Genomic DNA, 17,529 nt, shown 5'->3' with positions numbered 1-17,529 from the left:
TTGCATAGTTAATCGTGTTAACCAAGCATTTCAATATCTACTGAGTTCTATAGTTGCTATTGAGTCCAAGGGATAGTATTCATTTTGTGTTGAGTAGTTACTACAAAGGTGTTGATCAGTAGTATAAATCGAGCATCTCAATGTATGCCAAGTTTACTAGTGCAAACTGAGTTGTGTAGTGCTTATCGAGTTTGTAGTTGATGTGATGTGAGTCATGATTCTTAAAGAGTGTTAACCAAGTGACTCAATTTATACCGAGCTCATAGTGATAGCATTAACTAAGCTATGCAGTGCGAATCAAGTAATTTAGTTTATATGCTGAGTTTCACAATATTCACTGAGTCACCAGTGTAGACTGAGTTCAAGACTACTTGAAAGTGATCATTATGGACTGAGCTTCTATGTCTACCAAGTGCATGATGATGCCAAGCATTGATAGTGGATGCTGAGTATGTGAACCTCACCGAGACAGTCTTCAGAACCCGAGTTCCTATAGTTGAGTTGACTTTGTGGTTTTTGTGTAAACTTGTATTGTGGCCAACTTTGTAATTTATAATTTGGTTTGGTATACATATAACATATTGTTTCACATCCACTGAGTAATGCATGGAATAAAGTAATAAGTAGAGAAGAGTGAATTACAAAAGCTATAGTAGGATAAGGAGCAACAAATATTTATCTATCATAGCAAGGTGATTACTATACTCAAATGAATCTCATTCAGCAAACCAAGTTACAGATTAGAGATAAGCTACTACTTCATCCTAATAGGCGGATCAGTCAAATCCTTTAACAAGGTGGACTTAATAGTCTTATTTAAATCTCTTTACTGAGTGCATACTTCATTATATGTTTGTAAATCCTTTTGCAAGGTGGACCTAGCAGTCCTTATTGCTCCAAACAGGGCAAATCTTCAGAAGTGATCATTGTAAGCCTTAATAGGCCAACTTTGTAATGTAGTACTAAAGCTTGTGGCTTTCATCCCTACCCCAATTTTAATTTCTATTTGGAAGGTTTCTAGGTCACCAAAATATTGTTTCATCCTGTTATGAATGCTTTAATGTTTTCAGTTTCTCATGCATGCAATTAGATCAAAATACACATGAAGGATTAATTGCTAATTAAGGATTAAGTTTTATTGGTTATTGATTCACCCCTTCCCTCTCAGTAACTTAACCTATCATAATATTTCCAATAGGTTTGGGGTAACTCCCCCAAGATGGGGTCAAGGGGCAGTGCCCTTGCAAGGTCCTAGGGTAGTGCCCTAGGTGTGCTCCCTATCATAGCATAGGGCAGAGTCAAGGGTGCAATGCCCCCACGGGGGTTTTTGGGGGCAGCACCCCTGAAGCCTAAAATGCCCTTATATTGTAAAAGGTGTTGACTACTATTTTTCCCATTGGACAACTTATTCTAGCCCTAATTTTGTAACTGGTAAAAACTTGTATAAAAAAGGCTTAGGGTTATTGATTTCATAATGTAATGGTGATATTGTAGCTTCTTGCAGCAATATTGAGTTGTAAGGGATTGCAAATTGTAATTACTAGATAATAATAATATTGGACTTTTTGTTTGGTGGATATAGCCCAAGGATTCGGTGAACCACGTTAAATCTTGGTATCCTGTGTTCTCTTTGATGCGATCTACTATTTTATGGTATTGGTTATATTTGCATGTAATTTTTATTTCTGTTTAAGGTTAATCCTATATGACCTAAAGTAATATCTATTCACCAGTTGGTATAAAAAATGAAAATCATCTAAATGCTTTGACAAAGAAATACCTCTCCTTAAAAGTCAAAACCACTAGGAATGGTTTATGAAATGCGACAAGAATGAGTCTTGATTGCACCTAAACCTCAAATTGACATGACTAAAAGAAAAGAAACAAAAAGAAATGAAACCCAACCAAAAAGACTCAACTCAAAGAAAACTAACACCTAACTAGAAATACTAAAAAGACTAAGAAAAAAAAAAGCAAAAAAAAAGCAAAAACTTATATATAGAAAACCTTGAATAATAAGAATGTGGGGTGGTTGTCACTAGATTTATCATTATGTGCAGTAGTAATGAACCACCCCATATAGTCTTGAAATTTTTTAACTTATCTTTGTACTCAGAAAAATAAAATTTGGACAACTTGGTTCAAATTCTAGGCATAAATGACACAAAATTAGAAGTTATGGTAACTCTCAATGACCATAATTAATTCAAAAACAAGTTCTCTTACCTTTAACATCATATTAAAATTAAAAATCATCAAACTGAGAGGGATAATGGCAAGATATCACCTAGTCTAGTGAGTCCCCCACCATAGGTATACACTCACACATTGTAATTTCTCATTCTAGTGGTCTTATCTCATGGTACACAACTCCATGCACACATGGAAACTCTAGTGCCAATGATGTAATATAGATATCAGAACAAGACCCAAAAGATAGAACACTATTTTTATGGTCCTTGTTACCACCATTATTAGCCTCAAACCATGAATTGTCACCTTAAGACTCCTTCAAACTAGAAAACTCAATCATTATCCTTTCTTTCAAATTACAAGATTCATTAATGTCATTTATAAAGGTGTTTCCTCCCTTTTGTCCCAAGGAAGCATGTTTTAAATCATACTTACCCTCCATTATGATATCCCAAGCTAACAAGAAATCATGACAACTTACTTCTAAATGGAACCCAAATGGATGGATTCTACATGACTCTATTTTTGCATGATCTATTATATGCATAGAATACACATGAATAGACATTTCCTCAGTCAATCTTGAGACCAAATTAAGCATTTTATCTATCTCTTCTAATGAAATATCTTGTTTTGAGGGAGGTATCTTATCATTCTTCAATGGGGAATCAATATCACAACAAGAAGCGTTGATATCTTCTTCTTGATGACTTCCTGATTCAAAAATCTCACCAACATTGGGAACTTCTTCATTTCCATCATTTTTTGCCACTTTGAGAATTTTTTCAACTCCATGGAGTTTTCAAACTTTAAAAATTTTTGCATCCTGAAAATTTCTTGGGATATCCACACCTATTGCAACATCTAATCTTGAAATAATTTCATCACTTCCAGCAATTTCAACAAGCTGATTTGTCTATGCTAACACATTATATACTTCATCTTGGCAACTAGCACATTCCAACTTTGAATGAATCCTTTGATGGAGGTGAAAATAGTTACGACGAAAAAGTATGTTTGGATTCTAATCTTCTCCAAGATACTTCAAATTTCTTGCTATGTTATCCATAAAACCTTTTAAAAACTCATCCTTTACATGTAATTCCTTCTAAATGTCAAGGTAATGTTGGTTGGAGCCTCATAATGAATTAGAGTGTTAGAAACCCACATGTTCGGAGAAGTGGTATGTAACCATTTGAGGGACATCATCCATTAGAGATTCTTCTCTTCTTTTCAAACTTTGTGTTTTCATATTATTTCTGCAATAAACATTTATCCCTGAGTGTCCATGCTCTTTATCTTCATTGAATGGAAACAAAATCTCCTCTTGATCATCTTCATCATTTTGTCCTCCTGCAGATTTATCACATGATTCAAACACCATTACATTAAACTACAAAGGTTGTTCTTCCATGATTTGGGGAGGCTAATCCAAGACATCATTGTGCCCATATCTATTTTCAATTGGACTCATACTTGTAATACCATTATTTTCATTGTTGATGTTACTGTAAAAAGCCAAAATTTATGCTCTAATTTTGAGAATAATTGTTTTGGGCAATAAGTTGTCTTGGATAATTGCCTCTATTTCTTGAGGAATTCAAATTTATTTTGATGTGTTCATTGGATACAAGATACATTTCCTCCTTCATGGCTTTAACCTCTCTAGCCATATTTCTCTCAAGTTTAGTAGGTGGAGAAGTCTTTTTCTTAAAGAATACAATCATTTGGGGCTCATACCCTAGGTATATAATTGTTTGCATTGGAGCAGCAGTAACTGGATTATTCAATGTCAAGGAAGACACAAAGTTCCCTCCACCATGGGTATCTACCTACTTTTTAAATGTAATAGCCTCTTTGAAAACCTTATCAATGCTATCAATGTCTTTGGGTGGGAGCCTTCTTAGAAAAATAGAAGTTAATGAATCCATTATTCCCAAATAGATCTAGATGACAATCCATTGTCGTACAATGTAAGGAAACTCCATTCTTTGATACATCCTATAGAAGTGATGACTAAACTGTGAAATAGTCTTATGGGGATCCCTCTTAATTGAGATGAACTGATGATGTAGGATAGTTGGATGAATATAGACCTTGAATTTTTCCTAAAACATTCTCTCAAAAGAGTTCCAATCCCTTATTGATGTTGGTGGTAGATTGAGGTACTAATTGAATGTCATTTCTCCCAAGGTGTAAGGAAAAAGGTGGCATACTATGTTCATATGCTAAATCTAGCTTCAATTACAGACTTACTTTAAAATTTTAATATGATCTTCTGCTATTTGTGATTCTCCATAGATGAGCCATAGGAAAAACTTTTTAGGATTTTTGGGCAAGTCGTTTAATGGTCCAGTTAGGTTCAAAGGTGAACATTGGGCATTGAAGAACTTAGACACGGTGCATAATGATAGGAATGTGTGAAGTAGAATGTAAAAGAGGATGATGATGATGGAATGTGTAATATGAATGGGTGGATTTCTTGGTATCCCTTTATCACTGTGATGCTTGTGAAAGTGACTGAGTTCTAAGAACTTGTGTTTATTGTGGAAAAGAGCACCTTTGAAGAAGCACATTTTCTCAAAATAGTGCACCTACAAAATAATGGCATGGAATACATATTACATTCCTAAATTTATAAGAAATTGTCTCCTCAATTTGTGTTGAGAGTGAGAGATCTCTTCATGCAAACATATGCTTCTAATAAAAAATATATAATTATGTACAAACTGACTCTCTAAATAGTGATAAGTAGGACTCCGCCCTTGTTTATATCAATTAATGGGTGCATGAGCCTTTACATGTCTTAAAACAAACAAAGATGTAGTAGAAAAGAAGAAGGAAGTTGCAAGAGGATCTGAGAGTCACTAGAAGCTCTAAAAATGGAAGCTTGGCCTTCTCTGAATGTTTCTAGGAGTTAAAATACCATTAGAATGTGTTTCTATTACATGAAAAGCTCTAAATTTGGATTTGGAAGTTAATTGTTAGTGCACTTTTGGAGCAACACACCTTTCATACCTTTAGGGAATTTGTGCAAGGTGCTCAATTCACCAAAAAATCAAAGTTTTCTATTCTGAAAATAGTTTTTGGGTTTTTCTTAGATGAGGTCTAGGAGCACTCTTGTGTACTTATTTTTCCATTTTTTGATGATTTATACCCTCTTTATAGCCCAACATTATCATAAAATTGAACTCCTTCTAGTTATTCTATTAGAACTCCCAAGGTACATGTGTTGAATCTTATCATTAATAGTTTCATAAGATGAGGAACTTGTTTTGGTTCATGTATCCAACCTCTCAATCTTTGATCTTCAGTGTAAATTCATGAATCAAAACTTATGTCTAACTCCTTTGAAGGTGAAGGTTGCCAACTTAGGTGAGATCTCTATTGTTGTTGATAATGATGATGCTACGATGATCTATGCACTTTTGCATTATGAGCCACACCTTCATGTTTATGCACATCTTCATGCACTGTGAAGTCTATTCCTTGATTTGTTCTTCTTTCTTATTGTCAGATCCTTCCCAGTGAGAGACAAGGTGATCCAACTTATCCAAAATGATCAAATGCTTGAAAAAACTTCATATCTTTTTTTGACAAGCTTTTCTAGGCATTTTTAATTGGCTTTTCAGACGTCTTCTACTCAAAATTTCAAGTTGAAACTTTCATTGGTCCCTAAAATTGGGCAACCAAAGGCTCTCTATTTTAGGGACTGAAACTAGAAATTTAGTTCTTCTTTCCAATTGTGTAAATGGTTTTGAATTATGAGCTCTAGGTCAAAATTTATGACCCTGATAAGTTAAGGATACCTTTTTATCTACACAAAGAAGTCAACATTAGTTATCTTATGTTGGAAAACCCAAAACAAACCCAAACTGACAAAAAACCTAGCCCAAAACACTAAAAAACAATCAAAATAGTCAATTGCGCCCCTCACAAAGCCCTAGAATGCACAATAGTGCACTGAACGCAACTTGATAGGTGCGCTAGGTGTGCTAAATGGTCATTTTAAGGCCATTTAGTGCAATTTCTCACCTGCGCACCTAGGTGAGGTGTGCATTTGCACGTGTGCACAACTACACACATGCATGTGGAAAGTGCAAATGGGGAGGGGACTTAAGTCCATGCCTTATTTAAAAAGGGTGTGCACATGCACACCTTGATGGGGTGCACATGTATGCACACTTAACATTGCCTTACGATTTTTGAAAGGTGTGCATGTGTGAACCTTAGAGAGGTGCACACATGTGAACCTTAGAGAGGTGCACACATGTGAACCTTTCCTTAGGTATGTTAGTTTTGGACCCAGTGCACACCCTTTGGAGGTGCACACCTGTGCACATCTCTGAAGGGAGATAAGTACGCACTTTTGCATTTAGTGCACCTACACACCTTGGATGGGTGCACGTGTGTACTAGTGCGCAAGTGCACATTTATGCACTAAAACACTTAAAATCTTCCAAATTTTTTTTTCCAGTTTTGATACCTTGTGCTTGTCTAGTCAGAGACTAGGATTTGATCTAGAGTCAAGAAGAGTTCCAAAATGATCCAGGCCCCAGACTAGGGGTCTAGGAGACTAAAAAAATTACTAGGGGGTCCCCATTTCTAGGAGAAATGGGGCATGCATTGTGAAACCACAACATAACCAACCAATCCTATAAGGATAATGATGTCTCATTCCCCTCAAACCAAGTTTTTGAACCATTTCCTCAGCAAAAAGGTTTCCAGTATTACCATTATGCACAATCACATTGTAAAATTTACCTCTAGACTTACAACAAGTCTTGAACAAATTACTCCTCTAACATGATTCCAATGTCCTCTGACCAACTTGTACTATCCAAGCTAGTAAAATCTCTCCTTGCTTAGGTTCATTGATATGGTTTTCAGCCTCATTCACAAAAAAAAACTCTTCTATCACGAGCCTTAGGACATTCATAATCTCTATGACCTTCTTGTCTAATCTATCAACAACTTAGGTTGTACTATCTATGACTCAGGTTCCTACAACTTGAGTTACAGTATCTATGACTTGGGTTCCTACAACTCGGGTTGTACTCTCTATGAATTAGTAGGTTTACTTTGTTGTTTCTTGGCTTCAACTATCTATTGTAAAGTCTTAGGTTCCTTCTCATAGTAAACAAACTTTATGTAGTCTTCAAGCTCCTTGATGCTTTTTTCTTCACTTCTTTCTGCAAACTCATCAATCTTCACATGTGCACTTTCTATGACTTTTTGAGTAGCAAGATTCAAACAGTCATATGCCTTAATTTTATTAGAGTAACCCAAGAATATACCTTCATTAACTAATGCGTTGATTTTTTCTCTCCACTATTTTGGTGCAACATTTTTCTCAACCATTAGTGTTCTTGCATATTCCATGATGGATCTATTCCTTATTTTTTTATACCATTTTTCTATGGTGTCCTAGGATATGATACCCGTCTTTTGATTCCTCTTTCATTATAGAATTCATTGAATTCATTTGAGATGAATTTTCCTCCTCTATTTTATCTTATGTATTTCAATTTATTCCTTGTTTCCTTCTTAACTCTAGCCAAATATTATTTGAACTTTTGAAAAGCATTAGATTTATCTTTTAAAAACATTACAATCATCATCCTAGAGTATTAATCAACAAATAGAATGAAGTGTATATCTCCACAATAGCTTTCTATACCTATTAGTCCATAAAGATCTATACGAACAAGTTCCAAAACTTCTTCAGAATTAAAAGACTTACTTCTAAAACTTCTTTTACTCATCTGTCCAATTTGACATTTTTTGCACATGCCCATCTCAAGTTTCTTCAGATTTGGTATGCCTCTTACTCTGTTGTTCTTGGTTATGGTAACCAAGTTATCAAAGTTAACATGACATGTCCTTTTATGCCATAGCCAACTTTCCTCTATTTGTGTCAATAAACATGTATTTTTAGTGAGATCTAGGTAAAATAAGTTACATTTTTTCTGATTGTTAGTCTCAACCAGGTTTCTTTTACCATCCAATAGTTTATCTTTTCATTCATGAATTCTACCTTATATCCTATATTGTTCAGTTGTGCCACACTGAGTAGATCATGATATAATCCTTCAACCATATAGGCATTGTCACATTTGATTCCTTTAGTTAATGATATGAATCCTTTTCCTTTTACATAACATTGTTCACTATTTCCAAACCTAACAGTCCCAACATCATAGTTTTCTAAATGTTCAAACTTAGTTTTTTCAATAGTCATGTGATGAGAGCAACCATTATCTACGATCCATGTATAATTTTTGCTAATAGAGAGATACGTACCATATTTTCATTTTCCTTAATAGAAATATAGACTACTTCTTCTTCATTATCATCACTACCAAATTCTTTAGCAATGTAACAAGTTTTATTACCTTTGTCTTTGTAGTCCTTGTAGTTCTTGGAGTCTTTCTTGCCTTTGATCCTATTATTTCTTCTCTAATATTTATCTTCTTTTCTTGGAAATCTTGTAGCAATATGACCAATGTCTTCACATGACAAACAAATCAATGAAATTTTACCTCTGAAATTTCCTTTCCATTTTGATACTCTTTTTGCAATTAGGGCTTCAGTGACTTCAAGATCTTCCATCTATTTCATCTTCTTCTTCACTATCAACATGTTTTCCTTATAAGTTTCCTCATTTTTTACCAAGAGTTAGTCTGGCTTTGAATGCAGATTCAAAATTGCTAGGATTAGGAGCATAGTTATCAAAGTTATCCAGCTCAAAAGAAGTTAATCTTCCCACAAGTGCATCCAAGGTTATATCATTTTTTAGATTGCATCTCATCTCTTGAATTGTAGAAAATCTAATTGCATAAATAGGAAGAAGAGTTTTTTATACCTTGTTGACCATTGTTTCATCACTTATTGTTCCTTATGCAACTCTGATTACACTCACACTTCTTTGATTCTTTCACTGTATTGGGTAATGTTTTCACCTTCTTTCATTTTCATTTTATCAAACTTGCCTCTTAGACTTTATAACTTTGCTCTTTACATATTTTTATCACCTCCATAGACTCTCTATGATTTTCTCACATTTGAAATGTAGTAGGACAATCTTTAACCTCATCAAATTGATAATAGTTGAGAGAGGAAGCTATATCAATCATCATTATTTTGTGATCTTTTTCCTCTTTCATCTATTCCAAATTGATAGGTTTAGGTGGTGCACATATTTTTTTTCCAAGTAGAATAGACCAGTATCTCCAATGCTTGATAGGTTTAGCTTCATCAATTCCTACCATTCCAAAAAGTTTTCTTTGCTAAGCTTGGGAATCTCCTTTCTGTATGACATCTTGATATTTAACTTAGTTCCTTGAAACCTTTCCTACAAGCACAAAACATTTTGATACCAATTGTTGGAAATGAAGGGAGTAACTAAGAGTTTGGGGGGGGGGGAATGAATCAATTACTACAAAATAATTCCTTGTCCTTATATGTCAAATTAAACTTTTCACTGATAATGCAATTATTTATCCATCTTGGTTAAAAATAAGTTATTTTTGTAACTCGGTTAGTAAAGGAGTCTTATGAATATTAATCTATTTTAACCTTTAGTGACTTAGTTACAAAAATATAAAGCATAAACAAAATAACATGAACAAAGATGACACCAAGATTTAATGTGGAAACCCAATTTGGGAAAATCACCATGTAACTAGTTATAATATTTTTTACTCTTCTGGAGTGAGCTCTATTAGGAGCCTACCTTGTTAAAGGTTACAATGCATACTATTAAGCATGACCTTGTTAGAGGATTTAGATTACCCTATTAGGAGTGGCTTGATTAGAGGTGTTTAGACATTTCAATCTTGAAATGTCACCTTGTTAAAGGATTTACAATTTGACTGTTAAGTCAACTTTATTAAGATATTTCTTCACTACTAAAATGGTTAGATGGTAACAATAATTTGGCCTGATTTGTGAAGAAACTTTTTTTGCAGATTTAGATCTCTATCTTAGCTTGACCTTTGGATCGTTACTGATCAAAATATGCTTTGCATCTTATCTTCCATACTTGCCTGCTCTTTTTCTTCTTCCATCACATGTCCATCTTATTCCACATTTCCCACTTGCATCTTCTCTTCACTACTTGACCTTTCTTATATATCATAAGCTATGTCAAGTTGGCTTGAATACCCTTTCAAATAACCATTAAACATCCAAATAGTCAACCTAAAATAGTTAATTAATAGACACGTGTAATCTATTGAAGCTCAGTCATTATTGGGATTGATTAGTCGGTTAACACTGGAAGTCCTCTGATGCCCGACCACTCGGTTAATGCTGAAAGGTGGATATCCTTCATTTCGTAACTGCTCGGTTAACACTGTATGCCCTTCATTGCCCAAGTTCTCGGTTAACACTGGATATGCTTGGTTAATACTGCAAGTTCTTCATTGTCCATCTACTCGGTTAATACTGATATTTTTGTAACATCAATGAAAACATATAATTTGAAGAATTATTTCCAACAATTTGAATCTTTAATTTTTTAAGATTACTTTGGGAAAGTTGGTAGAAAACTAGAGAAAAAGGTCACTAGAGACCTAATTGGTAGAGAAGCCTAATATAAAAATAATTTGAATTTGTATGTCAAAAGGATCAATGAAATGTCTTTGAAACCTATTGGAGCATGTTCTAGGTTGAGTGGAAATAGGTGATTGGAGCCCTTATAAACCTTTGGGGAAGTGAAAGACAAGTTTCTGTGTAATAAAGCATTAAGGTTCCCTAGAACAATAAGTGAAAATTTGGATATTGCAACAATTGTCTCAAGGTTTTGAGCCCCAAGAACCCTCTACATCAATTTTTGTATAACTTTGTTCCTCAACATGGCATCCTTAAGAATATTCTCACATTGGAAGTGTTTTAATGTTTAATACCTTCTTATGATCCTTTGGTTTTATGGATTTAATTTTTTAATGAAAACTTTATGTCTGAGATATTTTCCATTTGATTTCATTGAACTATTTCCATGTTTATATGAATTTATGATTTACACTTTATGAATATATGATGTCTATAATATTCCCCACATTTATATGTGACTAGAAATATTGCCTCAATCAAACTGAAACACACTTTCTATTGAGATATGGATGAGAGGTTAAATATTGACATAAGATTTAATCAATCTATCAATCTATTGTGTCACCCTATTTTCTTTTGTTTTTCTCTAGTTCTACTTATCTCTGAGAACCTTTAAACCTTCTTTAATCCATTTTACTTGGAAAATATCATAACAGTATAGTTTGGAGATTGATATCACTAATTATTTTAAATCTTCACAAGGATATTTGAGCATCTCAACTTTGTAGTAGAAAAAAAATCTATTTTCCTCACATGAGACCAATTTTGTATTCCTTATTATTGTTTCCTTTCACTACATAAAATAGACAAGTGAATCATTTTAAAATCTCAACAAACATTAAACATTTTCATGTTATTTTATGAAAGTTATTAATATAATAATAATAGTTAAGTTAGTATAACTTGATATGCCAGTGTACTATCATGTACTTTAAAATGCACACATATTAGAATAAACCTCATGATACAAATTCATTCAATACACAAAAGTACAAGATAATTTTCATGGATCACATAGGTATTATTCTCACATAATATTTTTGAAGTTTATTAATTGATAGTAGGAACAATGTTTATAGTTTATCAAAATATGTTGTTTTATTGGAATTCTACTAAGTTTTTGAGTCACGCACATTGACCCATATTTCACAAGTAATGTTTTAGGTGAGCCCAACTATTAGGAACATGACTAGTCTAGTTAAATACTCATTTCATCAATAAAATGGTCATAGAGATGAAGTGTTAAGGCTTTCTAGGAAGTCACCAATCCTCTAGTGCTATTACAAACACTTCAACATGGAGTTTTCCATTGTTAAACACAAATGACTTAGAATACTATTGGGATAAGTGACCTCCTAAAGTCTTATCCTTGCATACACAAACTACATGTAATGAATGCTAAATGAAGGTCCATTTATAGCCATGATTGTGAACCACTTCTCATAAAACCTAAGTCAATAAATTTGACTCATCTACATAATTAAGTCTCAATAAAATACGAAAATATATTAATTATTTACTTAATACACAATAATTATTAAAAAATACAAATCTATCATATACAAAATTAGATATTGTAAAACACATTTCATCTATCCTCTACAAACATTAGACCAACCAAATGGCATGACTAACTTTATAATACCTGTAACTAAATGCACTCTTATATACAAATACTTTTATTCTAATATATAACAGATTTAATAAGAATAATAATATTTTTGAGCCAAAGCCAATCAGCCTAAACTTTTATATCAATAAAAAGTAAAACTCGAAATTATAATAACATTCTTTAGCTAATTACTTTAACATGACAATACACCGCAACTAATAATGTTAATATGTAGTCATTTCATGAAAGAATAACCATCAAAAATCACTAATTAACATAAATAATCTATATGATTGATTGTGTAAAGATATATTGTGTTATGTGGGAGACAAACGTTCTAAAGTTTGTTCCCAAGATGATTAAACTACTATACTTTCTTCATAAGAAAAATTACAATAAGTTGAACATAGACTTTGTCTTTTTAAAATTTCTAAAATATTCTTCTTCCCATATTTATGTAACCCACAAAGAAGCGACACATTTCCATTAAACAATACATAATAATTAAGACTTTTTGATGTTGGGCAGATTTGATAGATAACTTGTATTTTCCAAGTTCATAATATGATAATAATTATTGAAAGATTTTTCTGTCTGCAATAAATCAAATCAGAATTCGGTGCATGTAATGATAGAGGGTGACAGAAAAATTCTAAATAAATAATAATAAAAAATATAAAATCTAATGAGTGGCCATTGATGTAATAGAAAGCTTTTGCAGGATTTTAGGGATCATTCGTAATACAAACGCATATGCACAGCCTTACGTCTTATCAAAGATATCAACTTTACACATTTTCTTATTCTCAAGGTCAACACGTTTACTGCTGCCTGCAAATACTTACATATGCCAACATTTTTTAAAGCTTTAATGGAGACCCAAATGAAGAATACTTTTGTGTTGAGACCAAGATTTTTTAAGCTTTTGTGTTGTTGGGAGGCTTCTTTCGTAGAACAACTGCTTGTGGCTCCATGGATGACATTTGATGGTTATTATTATTGTGATTATGGTAGAAAGACTTTTAATCTTATTTGGATTATATTAGTGTCTAATGTCTATTGGCATCTCTAAGTTTCCATCAAGCCTTATATAAATAAATAATTGTAATAATAGATTTGAGTTTGTGAAATTTGTATTTCATATATATAGTTTTAAGTAAATTCTATCTTGTTTCAAATTTATATATATGCGTATCTATACATATACACATACATATGGTATGATGTGTTGTTCAATTCATTTTTCAAATCTTTTTATTCATTCATACGTAGATATGTTCCTACACACTTAACTCTACTATACTGATTTTCTCACAAATAAACTTATAAATTTGGATGTGCGAACAAAGTCTTTTTGGAGCAGACATATCATCACAAGGAGCATGTATTTGTCAATCTTGTAACAACTTGTTATAATAATATTTCCAAATTCTCTCCCCAGTTTAAAGTATTTTAGTAGTATAAAATACTTGAAAAATAATATATAATCTATACAAATCAATCCCAATAGAAAAGCCATAGTATGGTTTGGGAAAATCTAATGTCCCCTTGCCCAAATCAATCAATGTCCATGAGAATATCACACCATAATGATAACATATTGACTATAAACTCATGACACACATCCCCAAAAGTAGCACTATATTTCAAAGTCATGATAGCTTGTGGATTCTATACATCATAACATAAGATGCTACACTCTCTCACATAGAACCTAAGAATGAAAAAATGGTGAGATTTATCTAGCCCACTTTATAACTATCATTAACATAATTAACCTTTAACTATAAGTTTATCGTCCCTCACTCCACATTATTACAACTAACATTTTTTAGTGTCATTTTTACATGGAACAATGACTAGGAATTCGAGATGCAAATTCTCCTCTTGAAAGAATAATTAAATTATTTTCAAGGGTTCTTTAGGTTGTTTGTCAAGTGTACGGGTCTCAATTGAAGATTAATGTGAATGTTCACAAGGAAGCCTTTGTTGGTTCTTTAAATAGTATACTACAAGGCAATTTAGTAACAAAATTTTTGTTTTGTATTTTTGTGTTTTCAAAGAAAATATACTTCTACCAATGTGAATTAAGTCTATTACTAATATGAAATCACATTTTAACCAATTCTCCAAAAAAAACACAAAAGTGTAAGGTAACAAGAATGAAAGAAAATTTTAGGAAACTTAGAATGCTAGGAAGATGAAGAAAAATCATAAAATATAAATTATAATTACTCACAATTCACATTTTACAGATGAAATCATCAATGGAAAATTATGAAGATGTGTGATTTGTCAGAATTCATCAAGTCATAAAACATGTATGAATGTGCATGCTCACAAGACAAATTTATCTTTAGATATCAATGTAGAAATATTAATAATGATTCATTACATGATCAAAACAATGATAAACTTCAAAACTAATTAATCACATTTATAAATCACAATAACACAAAATTGGTTCACTGTAATTCATAAATTAGCAAGTCTAATTCATAAACTTAGCATAGATACTAGGAAAACCACACCATGAATGAAGCACCAATTGCATATAACTTTATTGTAGAAAATTATTGACCATAATTAGATCATTTGATTGTGTTTATATAGTAATTCCTTTTAGAACACAAGAAACCCATTTCTAGGGGTGTAACTACGCGTGACATAGAAAAATTAAATTAGAACTATTATCTTTCATTTTAAAACTACTCCTAAATTGATTAGTAACTACTATGCATGAATTTACATCCATTTGCATCATACTTTCATACAAATACAAGAATTTTTTTTCTCAAAGATGGAGAAAATAAGTTGCAGTTCCATTGTTCCTCATCTTGAGTTCAACTTGGCTTTGGATTTTTCACCTTTAATTTAATTCACTTGAATGCTCCTCTGTGTATGCAATTGATTGATATGCCTAGGACATGCAAAAAAAAAACCCAAAACCACATGCAATCTAGCCAAAAATAGAATTTACATGCAAAAATATGAAGCCACGTAATGACCTAAAAATTTCAAACTCGACCCTAACTCTTAAAAATGGAATTCCAAATAATGGTTAAGTCATCGACTTGATTCTAAAATAATTCAGACCTAGGAAATTTTTGAACATTTGAAGTCCAAACTCCAAAAAAATGCATAGCCCAAAAATTTCTGTATTTAAAAAAAGTTGTGTTTTGATATCACCAAATTCTACACTTATTTTACTGCAAAGATTCCTCTAAGACCTGATCATCAAATAATTGATCAATGATCTCTTTCACCTCTTCATAGTTAGCAAACAACACATATTTCAACCTATTCTATTATTCCTTATTAATCTTCTTGATACATGTAGAAAACTTCTTAATATCTTCTACATCTTCCATGATCTATTGTATATCTTCCTTATATCTAGATTTTTTTTTGTAAATTTCCTTTTTGGTATTCATAGCCTTAATTGTTCCCTTTTATTAGAACAAACAAGTATAATGCAAGAAGCCTTGGAGAGAAAGAAATCTCAAGAAATACTCAGGAAGGAGTATAAACAAAGGCAAGAATTACAAGAGATTAAGGACATCTTTTTGGATGCCTTTAGCTTGCAAACACCTGAAGAATCCAAGCCCATATTAGAACTATCAGTAATTGTGGAACAAGTGACTAATGAAGACTAGGATACAACTACTAAACTTATGGAATGGTATGAGAGGAAATTTCAAGGGAAAGTTAATGAGAAAATATTTGGTGAAATGACACTATCACAATTTGAATTGGCTACCAAAATTGAGAATGTGAAGAAGGTACTTGAGTACATATTCTCATTGTACACAAAATTGTGTGATCCCACACTCTTCACACAAGAAATGAGCCATAAGATTCTAAGTTTGGAGAACAACTTGAAAATCTTAGGTATGCAACTACTTAAGAACCCAACTCAGAGTGAAGCATTTTCATTCAGTGCTTCAAACAAAAAATCAACTAGCTGTGTTAATAGTAGAGAAGGCTAATATAAGAGCCAAGTTGATTGATATACAAACCTCCCTTACCCCTCATATGAGAATACTCCAAAAGGAACTAGCTTATGTAGAAATAGTGTTAAAGAAAGATCTTAATCTTTCAACTTCGGACAAACTAGTGCACCTTGTGGTAGAAACAACTATGCAAATAAAGTCCTTATGATGGGGACACAACCCAAGAACAGAATGGACACAACAGAAAAGGGAAATTATGTTAACTGAGAAAATAAGCTAGTACAAATAGTACAGAGAAAATAAACTTCAGAACATCCCCTAAGGGCTTACAATAGCATAAATCTGGAGAATATTTCTCCTTTTAGCACCTCCTCCCAAACTCCACTCCGAACTGCCTTTTACAATGCCGAAAATCTCCTTAAATAGACCTCGGAGGGTTAAGGACTAGGAGTACATTCTAGAAAGTGCTAGTAGGCATCCACCGACGAAATCGAAGGTTCCAGAAGCTGCGTTAGAAGTTAGTGCAAATCTAGAAGAATTCAAAAATGGTAACCAAACTTCTAGGAGGCATAACTTTTGAACCGTAGCTCCGATTGACGAACCGTTTACATTTTTGGAAAGCTCTCGAAGTGCTCTATAGCCCTATGGACAAGCTTTGCTCATCCCCCATTTTTTGACCCTTTTTGAGGTCATTTAATGCCCCAAACCTGACTTTGAAGCATTCTTAGGAGGTCTCCAAAACTCGAAAAACTGCAATAACTTTCAAACCGTGGGGCCTATTGACCTGATTATTTTTCTGGAATGCTCTAAATCATGATTACATTCATCTGGCAAATTCACACCTTCTAGTTTACCGAAATGATGGCCCAAATACATGCTCCTATATTTTTTTGGGATTTTCAAATGCACTGATAGTTGAACTATGAGAGTTGGAACCTTTATTTGAGCCAAATGGGTATCCAAAAATGTAAAGACATGAAACAGAAACTAAGTCTAAGTACATTTTTTGGGTGACACAGGATTGCCCTTATACCTCTGGATGCTCCTGCATCAGACACCCAGGGTAGATTGAAAAGTGACCCTATCACTTTATGGATGGTAGAGGAAATCCCAAATGGGAAACCTCAGCTGCTAAAATCCAAGTTGAGTCCTCGA

Source organism: Cupressus sempervirens, chromosome 3 (assembly GCF_028749045.1).
Source record: "Cupressus sempervirens isolate cs-2001-9-10 chromosome 3, ASM2874904v1, whole genome shotgun sequence".
NCBI classification, from domain to species: Eukaryota; Viridiplantae; Streptophyta; class Pinopsida; order Cupressales; family Cupressaceae; genus Cupressus; species Cupressus sempervirens.
Note: the sequence above shows the minus strand (reverse complement) of the source record.